The sequence below is a fragment of the Macrobrachium nipponense genome, chromosome 32 (assembly GCF_015104395.2).
Source record: "Macrobrachium nipponense isolate FS-2020 chromosome 32, ASM1510439v2, whole genome shotgun sequence".
Classification (NCBI taxonomy): domain Eukaryota; kingdom Metazoa; phylum Arthropoda; class Malacostraca; order Decapoda; family Palaemonidae; genus Macrobrachium; species Macrobrachium nipponense.
This window is the reverse complement of record NC_061094.1, coordinates 17,644,429-17,671,853: the sequence shown is the minus strand read 5'-3', so window position 1 is coordinate 17,671,853 and position 27,425 is coordinate 17,644,429. Positions and strand designations below refer to the sequence as shown.

The following is a 27,425-nucleotide window of genomic DNA, read 5'->3' as shown; positions in this document are numbered from 1 at the left end:
AGAGAGAGGGCTTTGAAGGTCCGGATCAAAGGAAAACTCCAGTCCTTTGTTGAACCAAGAGATAAATACAAAAATCAATTGTGGTTGTGGTCTTTGAAACTGTTCATATAACAGCCATTTCCTCGAGCAGTCGGGGGAGTTAGACGGATTTTACGAGAGAGAGAGAGAGAGAGAGAGAGAGAGAGAGAGAGAGAGGTGGACGGGGTGGGAGGGGGGGTTGCGGCAGGTTGACCTTCAACATGGAAGTGTAATAAAAAAAATCGGATTTAATCAATTTTGATAGAAGAGGATTGGTGAGAGAGCGTCGGGAAGAAAGATTCCGTGATTCATTGGTTCTTAGAGCGATAATACGTATATATTTGGCCAAAAAACAAAAACTATCCTTATCTTGCCATCGGGCGTTTCTAGTAATTTAATCATTGAAAGTTTGAGATATTAACAGAAACCAGCATTGCTTATGGTCAGAAAAATAAGAAGTTTCTTGGATGACGATGAAATAACCGTTTACAAGACCCAGCTGGTTATTTTAAGACAGTACGTAGCACGAACTCTCATTTATGGTTAGATGATGCTCGGTGCTTAAAAAATTTTTGAAGATTTTATTTTATTATTAATATCACAGAAAACCCACAGAAACAAGCGCACATGTGAAATTTCTCGTGCTTTTAAGTCACGGTAACCTGTTGGAAATGCACCAGTCAGTTAAATTTAAAAGTGAATGGATTTCCGAATCTCGTTTTTTGTCATTTCCGGTCTGCCTAGATATGCATATATAGCAAGATTGGTCTGGTACATCTAATAGTTGATAGTGACCATCAACGGTTTCCGTCGGTCGTTTATCTAGGACTCATTTTTCTTGGGGTTCATTTACATTTATGATATTCACATTCTTTTGTTGATGTTTTTACGGTCATTCCCAACGGGAGGATATTTACCGGGTTAAAACCCGCGGAGGTCACTCTCTAGGAGAGATCCGACTCTTCTCGACTTCATTATTGCTAATTTCTTGTAAATCGTTCACACGAAAGTTCGGGGTTCCCAGTTATGATGTATAGGCCTCTCTCTCTCTCTCTCTCTCTCTCTCTCTCTCTCTCTCTCTCTCTCTCTCTCCGTCTTGTCTTCTGTTTTGTCGACAAAAAAATGACATTTTTTCTCGTTATTTAAGTAATTGTACGCTGAACTCACACGATACCTTGAGCAATGAACACAAGTATAAAAGTGATCACGGTATGAATGCAAAGTTATGCTCTTGTCCATCATAAACCGTCTGAGTAATATTAAGGTCTATTTACCTCATCACACACACACACACACACACACACACTCAAAGGAGAAAAGAAAAGTGAAAGTCATTATGCAGGAGGGGGCTACTGTGGTAAATCCTGGCCAATCAGATTGCGGAGAGAATTTAAGCGCTGGAATTGCAGAAGATTGGAAATGTTAATACGCTTGAGCGGCTCTCTCATTAACGCCCATGTCCTTAGGCTCCGGCGATTTTGCCAAAAGGTGATGCGCTCATGTTGCCTTATATGAACCGTCCACAGATTGATAGACTGACTGGAGTCAACTGGTGTAATTCTAATGCCAACAACTTTCCCTGATATTTGGCTCTCTCTCTCTCTCTCTCTCTCTCTCTCTCTCTCTCTCTCTCTCTCTCTCTCTCTAAAGTTATATCCACCATGGTTTATGATTGCCTTTAGTGACATCGTGACAACGACTGAACTTTTGGTCTGCTGTGATCAGTTCAATGTTTGTTTGTTATTTCTGTTTGGACGGGGGTTGAGGGGGGAAGGGGACGGATGCCAGTGCACCCAAGAAATCAGTATTAAGAATTGAAGACTTGGAAGATATATTAACTTAGGCAGTTATGATAACTGAAAGAAAGGTATACCATAATAAAAGCATCGTTTTGCTTTCATTAAAGAAGAAACTATGTAGGACGTCAGCCTGAGTGTCAGGGATGATTACAAATGCAGACAGTGTTCGTAATGCAGGATTTTGCAGTGATTATCGCAAGTGTACACAGACGAATTGTTCCCATCGAGATGGAAGGTGAATTTTAAACGAATGAGCGTGGCGTTTAACTATTGGCCTTGTTAAGAAGTACTCGTGAGAAGATCGGTCCCTCTTCGCGACAGCTGATAGTTTAGAGCAGTGGCGTCATTTCATATTTTTCTTGAGGGGGCCAAAGTTTAGAACTTATGATGCGGACCGGGTTGCGAGAGAAGCCAGCTCTATCAGCTGGGGGCAGGACGCTACATTTTTGCGTATATTGGGCCATTTTGAAGCCATACAAGATTCACCTGGGAGTGAATTTTACTGTCATTTAAATCTTTATATTATTATATTTGTTTCAAAGGCTAGGGGAGCATCAGGGTCTTGAGGGGGGCAAGTGGGCCCCCACCCCCAACGACGACCCTGGTTTAGAGTATCGTGCAACGTTGCAGAGGGACTCTTATGCAAAGTATTAGACGTAAGGCGCATGTACGATTCAATACTCTTTTTAGAAAAGAGATATTTGGGATTCTTTAAAAATAGAATGGATTTGGTTTCTCTGTAGGTCTGATTTGGGATACGCTTTATTATAATAATAATAATAATAATAATAATAATAATAATAATAATAATAATAATAAAAGTCAGGATACTGGCTCAAAAACTTCAAGGCCCTACACCCATGAATAGCAGAACAACTCCAGCATTGTATCTCAAATCACCAAGCGCCCAAATGGATGACCACAGGAAAGAACATCCTTAGTACAAAAAGACAAGAGTAAGGGAAATATAGCCAGTAACTACAGGCCTATCACCTGCCTACCAATTAATGTGGAATGTTACTAAACAGGTATCATCAGTGAAAGGCTATACAACTACCTGGAGGAGACAAACACCATCCCCCACCAACAGAAAGGCTGCAGAAGGAAGTGTAGGGGCACAAAAGACCAGCTCCTGATAGACAAAATGATAATGAAGAACAGTAGGAGAAGGAAAACCAACCTAAGCATGGCATGGATAGACTATAAGAAAGCCTTCGACATGATACCACACACATGGCTAATAGAATGTCTGAAAATATATGGGGCAGAGGAAAATACCATCAGCTTCCTCAAAAATTACCAATTGCGCAACTGGAATAAACAAAAATGTAACAATACTTACAAGCTCTGGAATAAGACTAGCAGAGGTTAATATCAGGAGAGGGATCTTCCAGAGCGACTCACTGTCCCCACTACTCTTCGTAGTAGCCATGATTCCCATGACAAAAGTACTACAGAAGATGGATGCCGGGTACCAACTCAAGAAAAGAGGCAACAAAATCAACCATCTGATGTTCATGGACGACATCAAGCTGTATGGTAAGAGCATCAAGGAAATAGATACCCTAATCCAGACTGTAAGGATTGTATCTGGGGACATCAGGATGGAGTTTGGAATAGAAAAATGCGCCTTAGTCAACATACAAAGGCAAAGTAAACGAGAACTGAAGGGATAAAGCTACCAGATGGGAGCAACATCAAACACATAGATGAGACAGGATACAAATACCTGGGAATAATGGAAGGAGGAGATATAAAACACCAAGAGATGAAGGACACGATCAGGAAAGAAGGCATGATTCAGTGGCAAAAGCCCTCCACTGGAGCCTGTGCAAGAAACATCAGCTACCTTGCAGTAATAAGTGGTACGAGCACCAACCTGAAGGAGTGATAGAAAACGATCAGGCAAAGATCCTCTGGGACTATGGTATCAGAACGGATAGGGTGATGATACGTAGCAAACAGACCAGACGTGACGTTGATTGACAAAGTCAAGAGAAAGTATCACTCATTGATGTCGCAATACCATGGGACACCAGAGTTGAAGAGAAAGAGAGGGAAAATAAATGGATAAGTATCAAGATCTGAAAATAGAAATAAGAAGGATATGGGATATGCCAGTGGAAATCGTACCCATAATCATAGGAGCACTAGGCACGATCCCAAGATCCCTGAAAAGGAATCTAGAAAAACTAGAGGCTGAAGTAGCTCCAGGACTCATGCAGAAGAGTGTGATCCTAGAAACGGCACACATAGTAAGAAAATGATGGACTCCTAAGGAGGCAGGATGCAACCCGGAACCCCACACTATAAATACCACCCAGTCGAATTGGAGGACTGTGATAGAGCAAAAAAAAAAAAAAAAATAAAAAAAAAAAAATAAAAAAAAAAAAAATAATTAATAAAATAAGAATAATTATTATTATTATTATTATTATTATTATTATTATTATTATTATTATTATTATTATTATTATATTATACTCTTGTCGTCCATATACAAAGTATACTGCCCTAAGGAAAGTGGAAAAACGGCAGTGCTGGGTCTTTCACTGTTATGGTAAGGCGAAAGATCTCTTCGTGGTCTTTTACTTTTATATTTTATATCATGAACACACACACATATATATGTCTGTATGTATGTATGTATGTATTTTATCTTGTAATCATCATGAAGTTGGTCCTGATGTCCAGAGGAATTTCCTGTGCTTCGAATTACCCTTCCTTCTTCCAAATTAAGTGATCGCGAATCCTGACAAAATTCTGTTGGAAATTTAGGGCATCACGACTGTGTGGTCACAAAGCTCTTCTTCATTAATAGTAAGATAGGCCTTGTGGACGCCAGAGTTCACGGCATTTATAGTTCTTCATAATGATGGCAGCTTTGTTCTGGATTAAGTTACGTATTTATCCGCTATACTATTCATCGTTGTTGTTGTGTAGATGTATGTGTAGATGTATGTGAGAATCAAGTAAAGATAAGCACTCCCGGGGTGCTTATCTTTACTTGGTCCATATTGGGGGTGCTTATCTTTACTTGGTCAAATTGGGGAGTGCTTATCCTTAATTGCTCTATTTAGAAATACCCGATGTTTTAACTATTTGTTTTCAGTTTTCATTGTTAAATCATTGCTTGTTTTTGTTTCTAAAAACATAATTAGATACTAATCTTTAACAAGCTGGTTTCTGTTAACTGTTAGTAAAACAGTTTCCTATTTGAGAAAATAGTCGATCGTTGAACTTTCGTTTGTTTTACTTCAACATTTTACTTAATACAAAATATAGAGCCTCCAAACATGGACCGTTCTCTATATGAACAAATCATTAAGCCATTGGTGGTTGAAGACCCGCTTCCTGCAATAAACTGGATGAAGCAGAAGAATCTTCTGAGGGAAGAACTAAAATGTCCTCTATGTAAAAGTTTAATGAAGTGGACGAAACGGTCTTCAATTCAAGATAAATACGTCTGGGAGTGCCTAGTCAAAAACTGCGCCAAATACAAGTATTACGAATCAATTCGTAAAGATTCGTTTTTTTATCGATCAAAGCTTTCATTACAAAAGTGGATAGAAGGCATTCTCTACTGGTGTCAGGATTTGAGTGTATTGCAAACCACAAAGTTTTTGAATGTTTCAAAAAAGACAGTCATTGATATTTTCAGTTTTTTTCGTGAAGTTTGCGAGAAATATTTTGAAAAAAAAAAACCCTATTAGACTTGGTGGGCCAGGAATAACAGTGCAAATTGACGAGTCTTGCTTCAGCCAAAAACCAAAACACCACAGGGGACGCTCTCCTCAGAATCCAATTTGGGTATTTGGGATAGTTGACCCATCTTCGTCACCAGCTTTGGGTTTTATGGAGATAGTCTATTCGCGTAATGCCGAAACGCTATTACCGATAATTAAGAAAGTAGTTTTGCCAGGGACAACCATTCACAGTGATCAGTGGGGAGCATATTGCAACATTCAAAGGGACCTAGGATTTGTTCATCATACAGTAAATCACTCGTTAAATTTCGTTGATAGAGCTATCGGAGTTCATACTCAATCGATCGAGAGTTATTGGAATAAAAACAAAATACGAATAAAACGCATGCTCCGATGCAGAAGGGAATTGTTGAACTCTTACTTAAACGAATTTTTGTGGAAAGAAGGAAACCACAATGACAAATTTTATAGGTTTTGTGAAACAGTAGCAAATCAATATTGTTTTGATTAAATTCTTCATTTATATTTTTATGTGTACTCATGAAATATGTATTCATTAAGTATAATTTTTAATTATATTTTGATTTATCCATTTTAAAGATATTTATATTTTATTTGGTTCGATAATAAAATTCTAGAACAACACTTGTCAGTATCTTTACGTTATCCACAGAATTTTGGGGATGCCCATCTTCACTTGGTCAGAATTGGGAGTGCTTATATTTATTTACTTGGTTAAATCCGGGGGTGCCCATCTTCACTTGCGCGAGTTGGGATTGCTTATCTTTACTTGATCCCCCACGAGAGCGTGTGTGTGTGTGTGTGTGTGAGAGAGAGAGAGAGAGAGAGAGAGAGAGAGAGAGAGAGAGAGAGAGAGAGTGTTTATTGAAGCAACAACAGCTACTTGCTATTAATTCCCAGCCAGACATCCTTGACGATAACAACGGCCCAGTTGTTGAAACCGGTATCGGCCGAACTACACTATTCATCGCACTTAATAGCAAAAACATTTATAATCTCTTGAATCGTGGCAATTAGCTACTGATGTATTATCAAAGTCTTTTCTTGATATCAAAACAACCTCTAAACCCATTTTTATATTATGTATCCTCTGCATATTCAGCACATTCAGTGCATCTATGAATTTATGCTCACATCTGATGGACACAAATGGAGTTTCCGAACTACAGAAAGCTTGCTTTTGTAAGTAAATGTTTTGAAGCACAGATTTTTCTTCAGAGAGAAGACGAAGTAGAAGAGTAAGAAGAAGAAGAAGATGGAGATGAAGGGGAAGAGAGAGAGAGAGAGAGAGAGAGAGAGAGAGAGAGAAAGAGAGATGTCGTGATATATCTTTGAGGCTTTAATTCCGCTAAGTTGGGCGCATTGAAAACTTATAAGACTGCTGCTTTAAGATGTGCCTCATTATAATAGAAATGATACATGCTTCTACCCGGTGTTTGTTCTTCTCTCGAACTCTGGGGTTATTTTAATTAAGAAGTCAACTCTGCTTTGAATTATTTATACACGCTTAAATATGCTATGTATAGGCATACGAATACTGAGTGAAATATATATCTTTTGAAGTATGCAATTTTCAGAATATAATTGATTTTGATGATAGCTCTACTATCTGAGGTAAGTCTACAACTACTACTGCTCTAGTATAGTCTTGTGTTCTATATATATATATATATATATATATAAAGGTTTTATTTGCCACGAAGGAAAAAATGAAAAAGCGAGATAGTCAAGTACTTTCGGTCCTGTTCAGACCCCTTACTGAGGCAAACTGAGTTTGCCTCAGTAAAGGGTCCGAATAGGACCGAAAGTACTTGGCTATCTCGCTTTTTCACTTTTTCCTTCGTGGCAAAAAACCTTTATTTATACATACGCATCACGTTTATATACTTCGTGATCAAGTTATTCATATATATATATATATATATATATATATATATATATATATATATATATATATATATATATAGTTTCTCTTCCTCTCTTAGTTTTTGACTAATATCCCAAACTCTTCCCCTAACCTTAATATCACCCATCACACCTTTCAGCATTCATCACGGAACTAAAGTTCCTGTCAGCTTTGGGTGGGTTCCTCCGCCCCTATCACCTCCCCCTACCATAGAAAAATCTGTTTTTGAAGTGATGGGCCTCAGCCATCCAGCCCAGCCATGCACGGCTTGTATCCCGCCCTCCCCTCCACACCGCCCCCACCCCCGCCTCTCTCTCTCTCTCTCTCTCTCTCTCTCTCTCTCTCTCTCTCTCTCTCTCTCGTATCATGATTTTTGTAGAAAAAAATGTTGGCATATTATGATTGTTATATATAGCTGGAGCAGCAGTAGTGGTAATAATATTTTTAAAGAAAGAACTGACGACTTTCGGTGATATCAGATTTGCTTGTGCGGTTATATCTCAGAGATGACCTTGACTCAAGTCAATCTTCCACGTGTCCTGGTCGTATTTCGTCATTGTTTTAAGAGAACCGTAAAATGATTTTAGACAGTTGCTTAAAGGCCTCGCTTCCATCCGTCTGCTCCCCCACCACTTTCGGTAAGGAGACCAGTTGTCGCATCCATTTAAGCTTGAAATGAGGGCCCTGGAATAAAAGCTTATTTTTGGTTTTACTTCAAGGGCCTCCCACCACTTCCGTTTGAAGACGAAAACACACTCCGCTCCGCCTCTTTTTTTATTCTTCTTCTTCTTCTCTATCTCTCCACTTGTAACTAATTGACCCTGACTTTGGATCTTGTAGTTTCTTCTCCTGTCCCATTTCCACCGTCCCCCCACCCCAGCCTCCTCCTCCTCCTGCTCCTGCTCCTCTCTAGCATTCTTCATTTCACAGCTAATTAGTCTGTCCCTTACCCATGCTCAAGGGTGGGAGGGCGTGGGACGAAATGAAGTTTACAAGTAGAAGTAGCTCTGAGGTGTAGTTATGACAGGCAATAACAGGGTTACTTTTTGTAATTTCATTTAGGTTAATGTGCAATATTTACTTTTAGTCCGTTATTACAAAGGAGTTATGACTAGTTATTTGTCACTGCTGATGAAGGTGAAAGAATGATTCAGTCCTCCTAACTGCTACCATTTTAACGGGTTTTTATCATTAACATTATTGTTAATAGTTAATGGTATTTTGTATAATGCTCATGTTAATGTCTTTCTCATATTATCACCAACCAACTCGGTGTTTTTGTGTTTAAGCACTTACACATGTATGAGCGTATGCACGCACACTGGTCCGACACACTTAAATACACACACATATTATATATCTATACGTATATATATGTATATCTAATAAAATGACCCCATAAAAATGACAAAAGGGAGGAAATTAATGCTATATATTTGGAGAACAACTGTCTCCCTCGAAAGGCAAGTAATGAATGAAATAAGCATTACAGCGAAGTGGTATTTATGCCAAAACCTCCAGAGGTCAGCCGTTACTGCACTGCAGTTGATATCTTCTTAATCTTCTTAATTGCTGGTTGGAGGGAGATTTTATCTATAATGTATCTAAGTCCCAAGCTCCTTTTGAGAGGTTCATTGTCTTTATTTGTTTAATCATTGCTGATTCTACCTTCTGGCTTTTGAACTGCTATAAATTATGTGACAAATTCCAGTTTATTCTGTGATTATGGTTATTTATGTGGTCAATGATAGCTGAGCTCTGTTGGCCATACCTTACTGAACATTTAAGTTGTATTAATCTTTGGGGGAGGGAATTACCTGTTAAACCAATGTAGGATTGGTCACACTCGAGGCGAGGGATTTTATATACTCCCTGTGTCTTTGGGGACTTGGTTTTGTTGGATGTAAGTTATGGATTTGGCTAAGGCAAAAGGGTTAGTTTTCAAGTGTCTCTGTCAACTTCTCAATACGTCCAGGTGTGGGATTTTGATTTTATTGTTGGGCATCTCTAGTCTTGTTTTGAGGGGGATGGTAGATTATGTTTGTTTAGGCCTTTATAGATCGCTTTCTCAATTATATTGTCAGGGTACTTTAAAGCTGACAGCTGCTTACGGATTAGCTCTATTTCCTTTTCCAGGAAATCTGGGGAGCAAATTAATATGGCTCTTAAGAATGCTTGTATTAAAACATTGACGCATATACTTGGAAACTCAAACCCTTTTGCCTTTACCGACCTAAATACCTGAGGCAAATTCCTAATTAACATCCAACAAAAGCCAGTCTCCAAAGACACAGTAGACAAAATCCCTGGCCTTAACTGTGACCAGTCCTAAATTGGTTTTAGAGATAAATCACTCCCCCAGAGATTAATACAACATAAACGTTCAGTAACGTATGGCCAGCTCAGCTATTTTTAACCACATAAATGACCATAATCATAAAATAAACAATAATTTGTCACATAGGAACAATTGTTGGACCAAAAGCCAGATGGTAGAATCATTATTAGTTAAACAAAGAAATATGATGAACCTCTTAAAGGGAGCATGGGACTCAGATATTATAGATAAAATCTTCCTCCAATCAGTGATGTAATGGCTGACCTCTGGAGCTCTTGTAATAAATACCACTTTTCTGTAATTCATATATCATAGATTACTTTCCTATTGAGGGAGACAATGGTTCTCCGAAATATATAACATTAACTTTCTACCTTTTGGCGTTTTAATGGTCGCCTTTTATTAGATGGAACTCTGTTTTAACAGAAAATATTTCACAGTCATATGTATACTTTTGCAAAATAAAACACAGGATTCATTTGAAAGGGCATTAAAGAGAATTTTGAGTTTAGCCCCGGATGTGACGCCCGATACTACTATGCTTTGTGATTTTAAAAAGGCTTTTCAAAATGCTTTTTCAAATGTGTTTGAAGGCACGCAATTAAGTGGTTGCTTTTTTCATCTGGCTCAGTGCATATGGTGGAAATACGGGCTTTAAATCTTACACAGTTATATATAAGCGAGGAGCATATTCGAAAACATTGTAATATGCTGGTAGCCTTAGCTTTTGTGCCCGCTGATGATATTTGCGAGGTCTCTGAATCTTTGCAAGATGTTATGGTCCTGAATTGGAAGAAGAGTTAACGAATTATTTTGAGGATACGTGGATTGGTCGTCCGTTCTGATGCCGTTGGAGAGATGTTATTTTTAAACCTGAGTTATGGACTATTTTTGATCGGGTGCAGGGAGACCTACCAAAGACCAATAACTCATTAGAAGGGTGGCACCGAAGTCTTCAGTTAAGTTAACATTGGGTGATAACCACCCAACCTTTTATAAGTTTGAGGAGTTTTTGAAATTGGAGCAAGGCAACGCAGAGAAAAGGATATTGAGAATCAGAGCTGGACACGACGATCCCAGAAAAAAATCAAATTGCCAGAGAATAGCTAAGGCAATAAAAACGCTAGTTAGTAAATATGGGAATCGAGCAAACAAATTAGAGAACTACAAAATATAAGCGACAGCATTGAATTACAGAAATAAATTAGTATGAATATTTTTGTACAGGAATATTTTATAGTTTGTCATTTCAATAAATATTTTTGTCTGCTTTTTAAAATTCAATAATATGTTACAAATAAGAAATTAATTTGATTAATTTTCTTCGTTTTCCATGTTTTTATTTTATTTCGCAAATTGTCTTTGTGGTGAATAGTCCTTGCCCTGAATCGTCATGCGCAGAATTGTCTCTAAGCTGAATTGTTCATTAAGCTTAATTGTCATGTGCTGAATTGCCGACGCTGCATTGTCTTGCGCAGAACTGTTGGTGCTCGTATTAATGTGTGTAAATATAGTATACATATATATATATAATATATATATATATATATATATATATATATATATATATATGCTCTTTTTAATCTTTTTTAGACTTTATTTTTTTTTAAAATTGTGAATTCCTTGTAATTTTATATGATTGTCTATAATATGTCTTTGTATTTTATTCACAGACTGATGATGCACTGAGATGTATGTGCAAAACGTATCATATGCCAATAAACTTAGCCTTTTAAAATCTCGTATCATGGACTTCTTCTGGACACTTTATATATATATATATATATATATATATATATATTATATATTATATATATATATATATATATATATATATATATAATATATAATATACACATGTGTGTGTATATTCAGACATATTATGTATGCTGAATAGATATAAAAACTACTCGAGGTACACTTCAATGACTTGGTACAATAACATGTAAGAAACGCCATTTAGCTTTAAGCTTATCCAGTAATTCAAAAATATTTTTGGAACATGTGATCTTAAAAACTATTAGCAACAGCTGTAGACTAAGAAATTTCTATTACTTTATAAAAAAAACATGAAAAGTAACTTTTTTTTTATTAAGTACAGTAGATTGATTGTTTGACAACATTTTCAGTAATATTGTGGTGAATCAGAGTTGCTACATTTTAATGCCATCACAGTTACGTCGTGTGAATTTCGTCAATCGCTCCCATTCTCTTCTTAGCGCACTTCTCTCCTCGTCTATTTAAAAGGAGCCTTTCTTTTGATGCATCACTCTTGTTTTGTCTCTGCTATAATGGCTCCGTGCTGTGATGCTTGATGTGGTGGATTTCGAGATACATTGCATAGTGATGAAACCCCTTTATAGGAGTGACTTGAGAGCGAGAGACCTTCAAACATTTACATTCAAATGGTGTTCCGCTTATCCCCCATTCGGCACACCTTCCTGGCTGGCTTGTCCAGAAAGCCAAGAATTTGGGTTTGGTTTGACTTCACATCTCTTTTTCTCCTCCTTTCATCTCAAGGTGCTAACACTGCGGTTAGAAATGTCGCATTTCTAATATGTCGTTCCCCGTGGGTCAGAATGACTACTATAAACGCTATCTGGACAGGGTTAGAAAAGGATCTCGACCTTTGGTGTATTTGTGTGTGTGTGTGTGTGTGTGTGTGTGTGTGTGTGTGTAAGTGTGTGTTTATAACGTGCAATAGCACGTTAATATCAAATTCACTTTAATTTCTGAATAACTTTAATCTAGGGTATGAGACGATTACACACACAATGACCAGTGTGCGATCCTACTACCGGTTCATTCGTTGTTCTGTTCATCGTTGAAACAGTTAATAAAAGTGAACGTTCGTCTCCATGACACATAAGATTAATGGGAATTGTTCTATATTTTAATCGCTGAAATAGCAAATTGCCATCCGGTGTATTCAGAGGTCAGTGCAATCTTTACTGTCTTATTCGTAAACATTTCATGCACTGGATAATGACATTTATAATACATACTGCAGTTGATCAAGCGTCCTGTTCAAGAATTAATAATGGCACAAAATTTGCGTTTGCAAAATCTTGAAGTTACAAATAACGGGAGAATATATGTTTCCGTATTTGTCAATATATTTTTAGCAAAGCAAACGAAGCGCGCCCCCTTTTAGTGTGATTGGCTGGATAGGAACCCAATACAGCTGGAAGTGCAGCGTTTATATAGTATTTCGCAACAGGAAGGTTCCAACGTTGCCCCGAGCAATGAAGTGATTGGCCATGGGGTTCTGGTGATGTTATTGATACGGAGCTAATTAATGGCTCACCTTTCATGTGAATATGCTCTAGGGATTATAATAATTATTTGGGAGTTTGCAAATATTTTAGTGAATCTAATTGGACATTGATAATGGTATACTATAGTCCTCGATATCCCTTATCAGTTTTTTTTATTTTTTCTTTTTATTTTTCCTTTTTAAGGATCCGTGACCGCCGTTAATGTTGGGACAACAGATTACCCTCCATACTTAACCAGTCTCTCTCTCTCTCTCTCTCTCTCTCTCTCTCTCTCTCTCTCTCTCTCTCTCATTTATTTTGTTTTTCTAATTACCACTTTCTTGTATTTACAGGTAAAGCGGCTGTTGGTGTTTCATCTAAGATTTTGAGAAAAAGTGTTCAACACCAAGTGACACTTGAAGGTAAGTGATATGTATGACGCGCAAGGGGTCCTAGACACGTTTATGTTGGTGAATATGTGAACATAGCGAATGACAAAGAACTGAATTCTGTTCGTTTGACTTATTGACAGGAATTGAGGCCCATATCAAGCATGAAAAAAGATGGACTTTTACGGTTTACTGGGTATGAGAACAGAATCTGTAAAGAAAAAAGGTTTGTTGGGGGAGGGTTATTTGGTCACTCTCAATCTTTTCTCTGCACTTTAGGGTCGAAAGGTCATTGCTGCAGCACCGATAAACTGCTCTATCGCATAGCCATGAATCATCTCTCGTTCTCCGGAAAACGGTTTGTGGAAGATTTTAGCAGGTGTTGATAGGAGTGAGTCATAGTCAAGGGGGCCGGGTGAGCATTGTGAAGAAAAGCCTTTTAACAATGTGCTTCTAAACGTCGCAACTAATATATGTAACTTTGACGTACTTTGTCAAAGATCCTTATTACTGAGAGCGTTATAGACTTTCGTAGTTTTTATTCGATGTTGGAAGTCTTTGGTGAAGCCATGAAACAAAACAGCGCCTCACAGATTTATTGATTTTACGCTCCTCAACCTGCAACTCTTTTTATGTGGTTTTTATGAGACTTATTATGCTGATTTTGTTTTTCATATGGGAAGACCGGCAGAAAGTTTTTTTTCTCCAGGAGAAGGTTTTGCTATAAAGAAGCATTTCCCTATAATTTGTTATTATTTATTCAAATCTGATTTTTCTTTCGTTAACCACCCTTACATACCAAATGATTGATTCTCAGGCAACGATTCTTCTAACCGTCTTTTAGTGAGAGTTATTATTTTTTTTTATCATTTTAAGACGACATTTTGATTGTCATTATTTTGCTCAGAAATGATTCTTATCACCATTCACAATTAAACGAATTATCATTGAGTCCGTAAATATAAAATAATGTGAATAATTCGTAAACTAAGCAGTAGGGTTATCAGTATAAAGAAACAGACCGACAACTCTTTATTTTTGAAAGGAGTAATAGTTATTTATTTTTGCAAACAATCTTGCCTTATAATATAAGGGCTCTCGATATCAAGACAGCTGTTTTCTTTGGCTGGGAAAGGATTCCTTAATCAAAGAGCGCTGAAGGGGTTGGCGGGACAGTGTCTTTCATTACAGGAAAGATGGCTTGTGCTTCAGAAGGGGAATTCTAGGTAATCACAGTGGCTGCCGTTAATTTAGGAGAGATGTCCCGAATCCTGGACAATTATTGTTGGCAAAGGACAAAATGCGGGGTATCTTGCGTTCCTATTTTTAGTTTTCTAAAGTTACTTCACGTGAAATTGTTTCAAGATTTTTGTTTTATGATTTGTATATTGTTCATGCGTCCTGTACATCAGGCGATAACTGCTATTTAGGCATCCTGTATTTTAGACAATTCGTGTTAATTCAGAGAGCAGTTAGTATGCAGGTATTCAGGTGTCGCGTATTTCAGATAGCAATTGGTAGTCGGGTGTCGCGTATTTCAGATAGCAATTGGTAGTCGGGTGTCGTGTATTTCAGATAGCAATTGGTAGTCGGGTGTCGCGTATTTCAGATAGCAATTGGTAGTCGGGTGTCGTGTATTTCAGATAGCAACTGGTGTTCAAGCATCCTATATTTTTGATAGCAATAAGTATTCAAGCATCCTGGTTTTTTATTCTAAAAAGTATTTTAGCGTCTTGTTTTTTTTCAAAGCAATAAGAATTCAAGCGTCATGGATTATTTTTCATTTATTTAGCAGTTGTTATTCATGCGACCTGCATTCCACAAAGCGACTGGTATTCATGCGCTGTATATTTTAGATGACGATTGGAATTCGGAAGGAGGTGGTTCTATGCATACTAAAATTTTGTTTCAGGTATCTTGAGTCTTAGATGAACATTGGTGCTCAGGACCTGTTTAGATTGTTAGATAATTCTAGCTTATCAAAGGACGATCTATTGGAGACTAGATAAGGTTTCAATTGAATTTCGCATCGTCGGTTTTCACTATATCAACTGGAATTTATCGTTATAGGCAACATCCTGAATATCTGAGATAGTTTTAGATTTTGGAGAATATGAATTTTCTTGTTTATTTTCAAGTTCTGTTTAGGTGATGTTAATCGAATAAATAATATAAATAGGACGGAGAATTTTTATTTGTCAAGAAATTTCCGTGGCAAGTTTTCGTTTTCTTTCTTCTGTATGTTTCAGTTTTATAGCTCACGTTTTTCATCAGTTTTTGATGGGAATTTTTTTTAATGTAAAAAAATGTAAGTAGTTCTTTTAAGGTATTTAGCCGAGACAGTTATTTGTTTTGTGATTTCTGGCTGACTTGACTACCGCGGCAAAGGACGAAGGTGACTTATTCATCCTTATTTTTGCGAATAATTGTTTCTCTGTCTGTGGACGACACTTTATATATGAAGACGTTGAGGACGGATTTCAATCAAATTTTGTGGGGTGGCTGGCTTTGGGCCAAGGAAGATTTTATTAGGTAGAGAGATGGATCCTTATCTGGATGAAGATCGTGTGTGTGTGTGTGTGTGTGTGTGTTTTTTTTTATTCATTATCATTTTGCTGAGGTAAGACTTCTGAGGGCTTCTTGGTCTCTTGACCTGCTTTTGGGACGTGCGCGGTTTTGTGTGGAACGATGAACTACATGTTTTGAAGTGTTCAAAGATCTTTGGCATCTGATCCATCAAAAAGGCAAGATTACATATATAAAAGAGATTAGATATCACCGATGCTTTGTCTTTATTTGAAATCCCTGAATTGAACTGTACAATACTGTACTTCGCACAATGTAATGTAATAGTATGGAGTGTAGTATACGGTCAGAACATTATGATTTTGACAAATAAGGACAATCTGTGCTTTTTTCATGGTCCTTTTGATTAATTGATATTGAGTTTGACGATTTCTAGTTCTTCTAACCAACTTTTCCTGTTTGTAACATTTCCCTCACGTTTCGAAATTTTTTCCTCATACGTCGTATCATTTCAGCTTTTTTATTCCATTTCCAAGTTTTCTCAGATACGCTGCTCTTATGACTCAGTCAAAAACAAATTTTCAGGTACATTCAGAGGACCTTTTAGGGTTGGCAGTGTTATGCATCATTAGTATGTATGTTCCAAAGATAATTTTTTTTTTATTGTTCATCGGATTTAATGGATCGCCGTTGGAAGTGTAGTGCTCAATAAACTCTCTCTCTCTCTCTCTCTCTCTCTCTCTCTCTCTCTCCCTCTCTTCTCTCTCTCTCTCTATATATATATATATATATATATATATATATATATATATATATATATATATGTATATATGTATATATATATGTATGTATGCACACACACATATACATACACAGTATGGTGCACGTATTTTCTAATGTAACCAAATCTGGACCTTCCGTTTTCCAGGAAACTGTCAACGTGTGACATAAGGTCTCCTTGTGCGATAAGAACCCATGGTTGGTCCTTTGGCGAGACTTATTTTATGAGGGAGGTTGGACCTCGGGGATTATTGGGAGCAGAGCCTTGAAAAATTGAGACAAGAGAAGAAAGAAATGGGCTTCCCTCCCTTCATCATTTATTGCCATTGGATTGCAGAACTGTTTATATGGGGACACATCATACAAGACTCCCGCTCAATAGTCTTTGGCGTTATGATCGTATCTAGCATTTCCATGTAATAACTCTGTAAGAGGGTTTCGTAGGCATGAATAAGGTATCAAGCAAAGATGACATTTTAATTCATAATCAGGTATCCAATATGATATGCTTTGGATACTCAAGCATTTAGTTGTATCGTTTTTTTAACGTAATGAAATGTAGCATTGAATGCTGTGAATTTCATCTTTATTTTTGTCCCTCATTATTAATGAGTTAATCATCTTGTGTACTACACGTGTTAGCTTCTGTTGGAAAAATTCTTTAAAAGTGACAATACCATTTCTGTGATAGTTTACAGCCTTTTCATGTGCATTTTTCGTCTCTCTTCGTCTTTTTGTTGTTCAAATACGCTATGTTTTCAATCAGCGATTAGTATGCAGTGCTGAAATGAGAATAAATTTCACATTAGATCAATATTCCTAAGAATTATTGACCTGGTTTCATATTTCTTTCATGGAATAGCTAAATATGTTGGATAACAGTTAATTAAGGAATATTTCTCGGTAGTTCTGATGGGCTAGTCATTTTCAATGAAAATTCCACTTTTGTTTTAGATTTTGTACACTCACAAATGAATGCCAATGACAATTGAAATATAAAACGGAATTTATTACGCAAAGTTCAGAAAGGAAGCAAACCATTTAATTTTTTGCTTGTTTCTTGTGTGTGAGGGGAGGGGGTGGGGTGGGGGCGGGCGATTATGAGGTTGGTACAAGGGCATGGCAGGAGCTTTGGAACTCTTGATCACCATCTTGGTTTTGCTGTATTCCGATTTCGAATATGTCGAAAGAGGACGAAAAGGAGAAGTCATAAGACCATTTGCAATATCTCCTCGAAAGCCAAATGACAACAGTAATGATAATTCCCACTTTTAAAGATATACCACATTCAACAGCTCTTACGTGACCATTTGGGATGAAATTGTTCTTTTTAAGCTTGCAGAGAAAAACCAGCCCTAAAGATAATTGCTGTATCACGTTACCGAAATAAAAAATATATGCGCATTTATTTATTTCAGTTTCTTGTCCTTTTTACTTGGCCCGGAACCATGATATATACTTTTAGACGCCTGTGCTTCTGACTGCTAATGCTGTATTGCTTTATTGTTCACTGTTAATTAAAACAGTTTTAGCGATTTTAGCAAGCTCCTATGCTGCCTTTCAAAAAGACGTGAATTGCTTGGTTTCATTGGAGTTGGTAATGCGTTATTGAAGGGTTGGATTAGGTACTGAAGGAGATTTGATCACCAATGCGTCTTTGTTTTTAACAACTTGAATAATAGGTGTGATGTTAATTCAACTCTAGTTACTATTAAGTGTGATTTATTGTCGTAATGTTGCTATGTATGACGAAGATCGTCTCACATGACGCAGAATTTCCTGAATTTTCTGTAGCGTGACTGGACTGAATGCTGATATGAAAGACTTAATATTTGGAAGAACCCGGCTGACATGAATTCATCCGGCGTTTTTTAAGGAAGCAAATGAAAGCTGTTTCTGAATCTTCCTCGAATGTGATGTTTACTAGTTGGGAAGAAGCAGCTGCTCCAAGTGATTGGCCGAGATCGGTTACTCGACGAAATTCTGTCCGTTGCTGGAAGTCCGTGTTCATTCTCTTCTCTGCTTTTGTTTGAAGAGTGAATGATTTGTCATAGTTGAATGGTATCTGTAATTTTTTTGTCTTTTTTTATTGTACTTTGAGAGAGAGAGAGAGAGAGAGAGAGAGCAGCCAAGGAATAATTAGGCGCTCTTATGATCTTCTACATGATTCGTGAATCCGTCAATCAGCTTGAATCACCATGAGGAGTTTTCCTTCCCTTCCCGCTACCCTTTAATAACCTAAACCTGTAGAAGTGCAACTTGGTTCACTGAGCGCAGATTGCTGAAACTATACGGTTCAACGCCTTTAATAGTCTGAAATGCTTTATTTCAGGGAGAAATTGCTTCTGAAATGGAGTTTGATAGCACGTATTGATTGCAGCATTTGTGGCTTCCGTTGAATTGGGAAATGCGTGGAAGTGTGTGGGTGGATGTGGGAGGCTATGATCATTTCGGGGCAAGTAGGGCGGTGTTGGGGCTTTGGAGGGATGGAAGCCGGGGATGGGGGATGGGGACCGATGTTTCCCTCCTCCTCCGACCACCATAGTAGAGAGAGAGAGAGAGAGAGAGAGAGAGAGAGAGAGAGAGAGAGAGAGCGTGCGTTCGGTAAAGAGTGCGGGTGGAGATGAAAGTGGTGCTAAACACTGCCCTGCCAGGCGTACGTTCATAAAACTCTCTCTCTCTCTCTCTCTCTCTCTCTCTCTCTCTCTCTCTCTCTCTCTCTCTCTCTCTCTCCAGTGGATGAGACGGAGCTAGTTCATCGACCCAAGACAGCACCGAAATATCTCATCTCTCTCACCCACCCTTTTCATTTCTCTTTCCATAGTCCATAGCACCCGATCAGTTGGCTTCGTTTTTGATGCTTTCACTGGTGTTATTTGTGTTTTGATTTTGGATAACATATAAATCTTAACATTTGTCGCTCATGAGCCATTCTGCGTCCTGTACTCATACAATGTTTGTAGTGTTTGCTCTTTGTTTTGTTTATGTCACTGCACTTGTCCCTTTTGTTGCGATTTGTGATTTCGATTAAGGGACAAAGAAAATAGACGTTCATTCAGTGGATGGATTTTTTTTTTTGAGTTAATGACGCTGTTACTTTAAATTTCTTTTGAAAATTCAAAAAGCCGTTTTATTTTCGCATATTACTCAGATGCAATCGTACGTGTATACGGTTGATGGGCGATATTAATAAAGAAAAAATGGAAAAGGAGGAAGGGGTGGTTGAAATCATAGCAACAGACGGGAATGAAGAGAACTGTAAATTGACTGCTTTGTTGGGTGTGTGTGTGTGTGTGTGTGTGTGTGTTTAATAAATATGGTTTTAATCATTATGATGGCTAAATATAACATGATAAACATTTACTATGTAAAAACAACACAAAGAAAAAAAAGTGCCGATCCCCCACCCCCCATTCGCCCGTGATAAAATTGCGATTTCTGGTCTAATTTGCCTAACTTTTGCATCAGTTTGATCAAAAAGTGTTTTTTTTTTCTTCTGAAATTTGGTTTTTACGCAAAATTAGAGAGAAATTAAATGAAAATGCTTTGCATATTGAAAAAAGATTTGAAGTGAAAACAACTGCTGTTCATCATCTATTGATTCTCAGGTCAGACAGTTGATTTTTATGATTTTTGGAAAAGTAATGATGTTTACCACCAGTCGGAAAAATATGAACCTTTTAATTTCTTATGTTATAACGAAAACCTTGTCATGGATTGAAAAGCTTATATCAGACTGGGAAATTGCTAGAAACTTTTATGAAAGGTACAGACATTCTGCTCTCTCCCCAATGCTTAAAAAAAGGACCAACCAGCATTTAATCTTAAAGAATGGAATCGTTTACTAACAAGGCATGTGCATATGCTGTTTCTGATAGTTCTATAACTTGGACAAAGTCAGCTGCTATTCCTTATTGCCTGTTCAGTGAGTGGAACCACTGCAACATCATCATATTCTTTGTCATTACTGATCATATGCAACACGCGCTTTAACGGTACTTGTACGCCTCCTATTGGCATCTAATTGAATAACATAAAAATACACAAAATCATACACTGACGTCCCATTGATACACATGCAACGTTTGACGGCTATAGCTTTGGCTGTTTTTAGAATCTGCCCAGGTCCTGGTTAGTTCATATTTCGAGTATTTCTGCTGTCGAGTGGGACCTTGGCCCCCCAAATAATTATTCTTGAAAATTAATTATTCTTAACTCTGGTTTAATGCTTGCAATTTTCATGATGCGAAGTTATTTTCTGATATGGAATAAAAGGCATTAATATATTTTTTCATAATCCTTAGAGTCATAAGCATGATCAGTTTTCCGCAAAAGACAAAGAAAAAAAAAATTGACCACTGAATTTTAAATCTCGGAAATAATCTAATTTTTTTTTTTTTACTTTAGGTTTATATTCTATATAGCTACAAGATGCTCTAATTTGATATATTATACAGTTATGTTGGGTAAAAATGAAATGTTTCAGAAAAAACCGGATGAGGGGACCGACCACAATAAAGGCCGACATGGTAACATGTGCGAGAAGTAAATGTAGCCCTAAATACATTGATAATGAAATAGATACAATTAGGAATACAGGCAAGAAATTGGATATCCTGACTATGTATGAGACAAAAAAGACTATATCAAAACAAAGAAGAAATTAACAACATAAAAAATCTGCTTTCACTACCATATAATAATATGAATGATATCCCCATCTTCCCCAAAATTTTGGAGTTAATGCTTCATTTAAGAACACTGGACTAATGAAACGTACTTATAAGGAATTCTCCAGGCAATAATAGAAGGTGCATATGAAAAATAGCCTGCAAGTCTTGCGATAACTCTTAATTTCCGTCTGTTACTATGATTTCAACCACATCTTCCACCTTTTTAATTTTTTCTTCATGGAAATCGCCCATCAAACGTACACGCACGTTTGCATCCAAGTCATTTGTGAAAATAAAACGGCTTTCTGAGTTTACAAAAGAAATTTAAACTAACAGTACCATTAACTAAAAAAAAGTCCACTGAATGAAACGTCCGTTTTCCAATGCTTATCCTGTTTGGAACATTGGAAAAGCATACAAATGTGTAAGAAGTGCACAGGCGGTAGTGAAATTTTTTTACACGTTAGTAAGAACAATCGTGCAATCAACTGGGCGGGGACAAAAATCATAGCTTATTCTAATAACGCTCTGGGTAGAAAGACCGTTGATTCTAGTTACTGTCATAGCATGAATATACGTCAAATAAAAATTTGATTCTATAAATTTAAAAGAGAAATTTGTAAAAGGTTTAAATGAAAAGGGAGGTAGAAGATATGTATAGAAAAAGAATAATCATAATCGTAAACATAGTATACCAGACAGCAGCACCAACGTGTGTCAACTTCCCTTTCCATTGACACTAGTCCTTCATGTCCCAACTATCATATATATGTATTGTGATTTCTACCACCGTCTACGACGTACACTCAGTCTCTTATTTCTTCACCAGTGTGGTGATATATATATATATATCTATATATATATATATATATATATATATATATATATATAAAATATAGAAAAGAAATGAACACATGGCCTCCAAATTTGGCTGACCAATGTCGACTTTATGTTGCTAACTAAACCATCTTCAGAGGACTGTTACAAGATGATATATATGCTACAGGTCGGTATATACGAACATTCAAACCATTTGAAATCTAAGTATTTACACCTAATAGATGTTTCTAAGCAGGCCCTACCCCTATTGGTGATAGGTCATCTCTTACTTGTGGTGCTTGATATATAAAACAAGTATTATAAGCGCGCGCGGGTGTGCACACATACACACTCATAATATCTATATATATATATATATATATATAGATATATATATATATAGATATATATATATATTTAAAAGCTATAGAAACTACACCAGTACTTGTGCGCAGATTTATCGTATATCTAAATGAGTTGCTAAATGCTCACTAAAATTTTGACATCGTAATTAGTAATTATTATAAAATTCTTTACTAACAGGTCGGAATTCGAAAGTAGAATATCTGTTTTCGAAATGAACAAATATTTCAAAGTTTAATGATATTCACGGAACAGGGTTTCAATACAGACGCTGTTTTCGTGTCTGCACTGTCCGCAGGCAGAGCCTTTCCCCTTTCTTCTGGATGGTCTGAGCTCCACAGGAAGGTCACCCTTTTATAGAAATATTTTACTGACAATTGTTATCTAAGTAGCAAATTTTACTTTGTAGTACCGGCCTGTAGGTAAGGATTTTAGTAAAAATATTAATTACAATGTCAAAACTTCAGTGGCCACTAGTAATTTCATAGATGTGCGATAAATCGTAAAATGATAAAGGTATGTTTTTAATTGGTTTTAATTTGGCAATCCCCAAGAAGTCTTTATTTAAAAGAATCGGAATGTAGGATATTATGAGAAATATGGTCAAAGAATGAGTGTATAGTAGTTCAGTATGATCTGTTTCTAATTAAAAATTATGTAACATGCGGAGGTGTGTCATTACCGTTAACATTATGTAGCAGGGTAACCAATGTAAGAAAGAGCAATCGCTTCGAAGTAAGCAAGAAGCACCAAGGCGAGGATATCCAGACCTGAACTCACTATTGGACCAAATCGAGGGAATTCTCGGTCAAGGGGTCACGTCGTTCCTGATAGTTGGCGTTCGTTCAACTCAATACGTATTCGTAGTTAGTTTCATTTGAAGATCAACAAGAACATTTAAACAATGAAAGTCAATTACAGAAATTCCGTAAAGTAGTGACGATTCTTTTGGTGGGAACGTATAGGTTAGGCAAATACTATAACATCAGGAAGAGGTTTTGCACAAGACACAGACGTTTGCTATTTGGTGATTTTGTCGGCCATATATTTGTATTTCAAAACGATGCGTGTGTGTGTGTGTGTGTGTGTGTGAAAACAAGAGAGAGAGAGAGAGAGAGAGAGAGAGAGAGAGAGACAGAGAGAGAGAGAAAAGAAACATTCATATGTTACACCGTGAACTAGAGAGAAAAGGGGAGGGGGGACCTGGGTAATCGTTTGTTTGTTGTGCGAGCGAGCGAGCGCGCGCGCGCGCACACACACACACACAGTTAGAGAATTTTTTATTTCCCTCGTATATTACACATGACCGCCCACGGAAGAATAAATACAAATCGTCGACGATTGAAAAGTAGACGCAAGAAAAGAGAAGCTGTTGCACATTACGTCTCTTTTGCATATGGCGATCGATGATCTGTAGGAGGTACTTCGGAAATCTGGGAATTGGTGACAGGGGCGGTGGGGGTCTAGGCGTTGGGTGGGTAGGAGGGGAAAAAGGTGGTCGTTAAGAAGAGAGAGAGAGAGAGAGAGAAAGTGGAGGAGGAGGAGGAGGAGGAGGAGGAGAATTCTTGAAAAGGAAGAGGAAAACTGTTGAGGAAACAGGAACGAGAAATGGAAGTTTTTTTGTGCGTGGGTTTTTACAAAAGATTCGAGGTGTAATATAATATTTTTTCTTGATCTCGCCGTTGGGAAAATTTCTTCCACTCGCTCAGATGTTTTGTAAGATTATTTTTACTTTTTGTACCGATCCTTCGTGAATGAATGTCCGTTTCTTTTTTTATTGTCTTTCAGAAACATATATATTGAGCCCGTAATACGTCAGTGGTAAAAACAAGAGTGTGTGTTTTATGTTCATTTAAAATGTAATGTTTATCTACATTGAAACGATGATTACTGCGCCATCTTTCAAATTTCGTAGGAGGTTTTGCTGTAAGATTAATTATAAAAACAGTGGAAAAGCGGCATTCAGCGTACATGCAGATCAAATGGAACAAGCAGACTGACCTGAATGACCGTATTTTCCATGAATGCAATTTCTTCTTCATAATTCATCATGAGAATGACAAGAAATCAAATTTACTTGGCTAGAGAAAATGAATTCCATAACAAACGTGGCTGTTGATGGAAATGTCCAGCAGATCAAACTAAGTTTTCATTAATGTTGTACAAACTGATTAGGTTCAGTATTATTATGTCTAGATGCGAGTTAAATTTTAAAAAAAAGTAGCCTATTGCTGAAGTAATGGTGTCCTGTGGTACATAATATCCAGAGTAAATGCTTCCAAAGCGGCGTAATTTTGACGAAGGCCAATTTGCTGACGCCAATAATGAAGATTTTTTTTTTTTTAGGTTGTGATTAAGACAGATTGGACTACATTTGCCTCTTATTCCTTTCTTGGTTCTTGAGTTGCGACAAATACACAAGGATCACGGGAAGGGACTGCCTTCTCTTTTTTACAGGCTATAGTGGCATAATGTTGACAGTCCCCTTATTGCCGTCAGCAATGTTGGTTCGAAAGCTTAGTACGTAGTAAGATAGAGAACCTTTAAGTCCTGGTTGATAATCAGGCATATTATTATACAAAAAAAATGATGAAGGTACGAAATATTTTGAAAAGACAATTATTGGCGTTTTATTTGCCAAATATATTTGACACCATAAGTGATACAAACAAATAGTACGTAGTAAGATAGAGAACCTTTAAGTCCTGGTTGATAATCAGGCATATTATTATACAAAAAATGATGAAGGTACAAAATGTTTTGAAAAGACAATTATTGGCGTTTCATTTGCCAAATATATTTGACACCATAAGTGATACAAACAAATATTTGTTGCTTCTTCCTTTACGTCCCAGCTGTGTCTAGTCCTTCGGTCTTTATCTGGAGTCGCTGTTGTCTCGTCCATTACACTCGATCTGAATTTGGCCAATCAAGTCCAAGACCTCGGATCCGGGTAGTACACACTCGACGTATTATATATTTTTCCTTTATTGTCTCGTTCAGTTTTTCGATTTGGTTTGGTCTGATATAATTCAGTCGTACTTGACAGCATTTTGCGCGTCTAGGTTACTTGAAACTCGTCTCTTAAATATAATTTTATTGTTTATTTTTTATTGTGGTTGCGTGTCCTTCCTGTGTTATTTTATAGGTATTATTTCTGCCACTGTTTTCGTATGCTTAAAGAGAGTCCCTCCTCTCATTTACTCTATTCGGTGAATTTCTTTCCCGCCGCTGTCATGTTTCATAACTTTCACTTGATTATGTTTTTACCCATATTTCCATAGTCTGCCGTCTTTCAAGAGTCAAATCTGTTGTTTCATTTTGCATTGAACCACACTTTCTCTAGTTACCTTTCGTCTCTGTTTTTCCCCCAAATTAGGGAGCCCTTTTTATGTTTAACCCTTTTTCTTCTTTTCCCTCCTGGATAAGTCAAATCTTGTTTGTCTCATCGGTCTTTGTTCATAAAATGAAAATGACAGTCCTATTACTTCATCACCTTTATTTGATGTCAGAAGCTGTACTGTTAATCAATTTGGTTCTACTCTCCTGTGATTTAAAAATAGAACTACAAGCTGAATACGAGATTCCTCAACCCTCGAAAAAAAAACTGAATAGCAAAACTTCTTTAAAGACCTTTCAGGCTTTGTATTCACTTGAGTTTAGACTTGAATTTTTTTGTGCCTGAAAGTATAACTCGTATTAATTTTTCTACCCTTTTGGAAAGAACTGGTACTAGATGAGATTGTATTGTCAATTGTGTCACTTCAAAAAATATGAGTCCATGATCGTAAAAAAAAAAAAATAAAAACAAGTAAAATAAGGAGTCTACTTCACTTTCGCACCTGTTACTAGTATCCGCCTTCCTCTGCTGGGTAATTGACTCTTCCTTATGCCAAATTCAGGCTCAGTGTGCATATGAGTATTGCTCGTACAAGGATCAACAGCCAGGTATCCACGTGCTGTAGAAAGATTTGCATGAAGCACGGCGTTTTCTGTTGGTGGATCATATGCAAAACCTTTTCTGGCATCTTTACGTTGTCATACAAGTCATGTTGAAGTCATGTTTGAAGAAAAATATTTGTAGAAGCAACAGCAACTATTGCTTATAGTGTTGGTGTTACTTTTTTACACTGTAAAAAAGTAACAGATTTGAAATTAGAACGGAAATTGTTTGTCATACTGCCCATAGATTTAAGTGATGCCCTTAATATCTGTGGCGCTCAATAAATATGTATTTACAATGTATTATTTTTTAAAAATTGCTTCGAACGATCGTTATCATCATGCAGTTTGAGAACAGAATAGGACGTTCCGTAGAATAATGGACGGCAAAGACGTGTTCTTGACCTCGGAATTGAGAATAATGAGGTTTTATTCCTGATTTCGTTCGTCTTGATTGCATGAAACCATATTAGCCTTGTTTACGTTTGGGATTGCTAGCAGCATTTATTTTTGCATCTTGATAATTAGTAATAGGTTAGATTTTGGAACACTTTTTGAGATGTAATCATGGCATCTGTCTTTCTTTTGTAGTTTCCAGAATTGAGATCTGTAGATTTCATTTTACATCAGGTTCGTTACAAGAAGTCCTGTCCTTTTCGCATTTTATCTGTTGACCTTTTATAAAGCTTCCGTTGTTATTTGCTCAGTGAACTTTTTCGTTTCTTTTCTGGTAACCTCAGGTCTAGTGGATGTGGAAATTTGACTTTTGTAAATGCTGTCTTTTCTTTCTCACTGTAATTGCACTCTACTGACGCAAGTGGTCTGCGAGCTTTTCAGTTTTGCGTCTTCCATGTACCCTTCATTTGAAAAAATTTAGCGCGTGTGAT

The 27,425-nt window shown here is 37.0% G+C and overlaps 1 protein-coding gene across 13 annotated transcripts in view; it reads left to right on the top strand.

Moving 5' to 3' along the window:
- LOC135207246 (1-phosphatidylinositol 4,5-bisphosphate phosphodiesterase-like) overlaps positions 1 to 27,425 on the top strand; it is a 712,917-nt gene that overhangs the window by 95,238 nt on the left and 590,254 nt on the right. For 4 of the 13 annotated variants that reach the window (XM_064238891.1, XM_064238884.1, XM_064238885.1 and 1 more), the window contains exon 2: positions 13,400 to 13,468. The exons of the other annotated variants lie outside the window; for them this stretch is intronic. The gene's annotated coding sequence lies outside the window, so the exon portion shown is untranslated. The remainder of the gene's footprint in view (positions 1 to 13,399; positions 13,469 to 27,425) is intronic. 13 annotated transcript variants of the gene reach the window in all.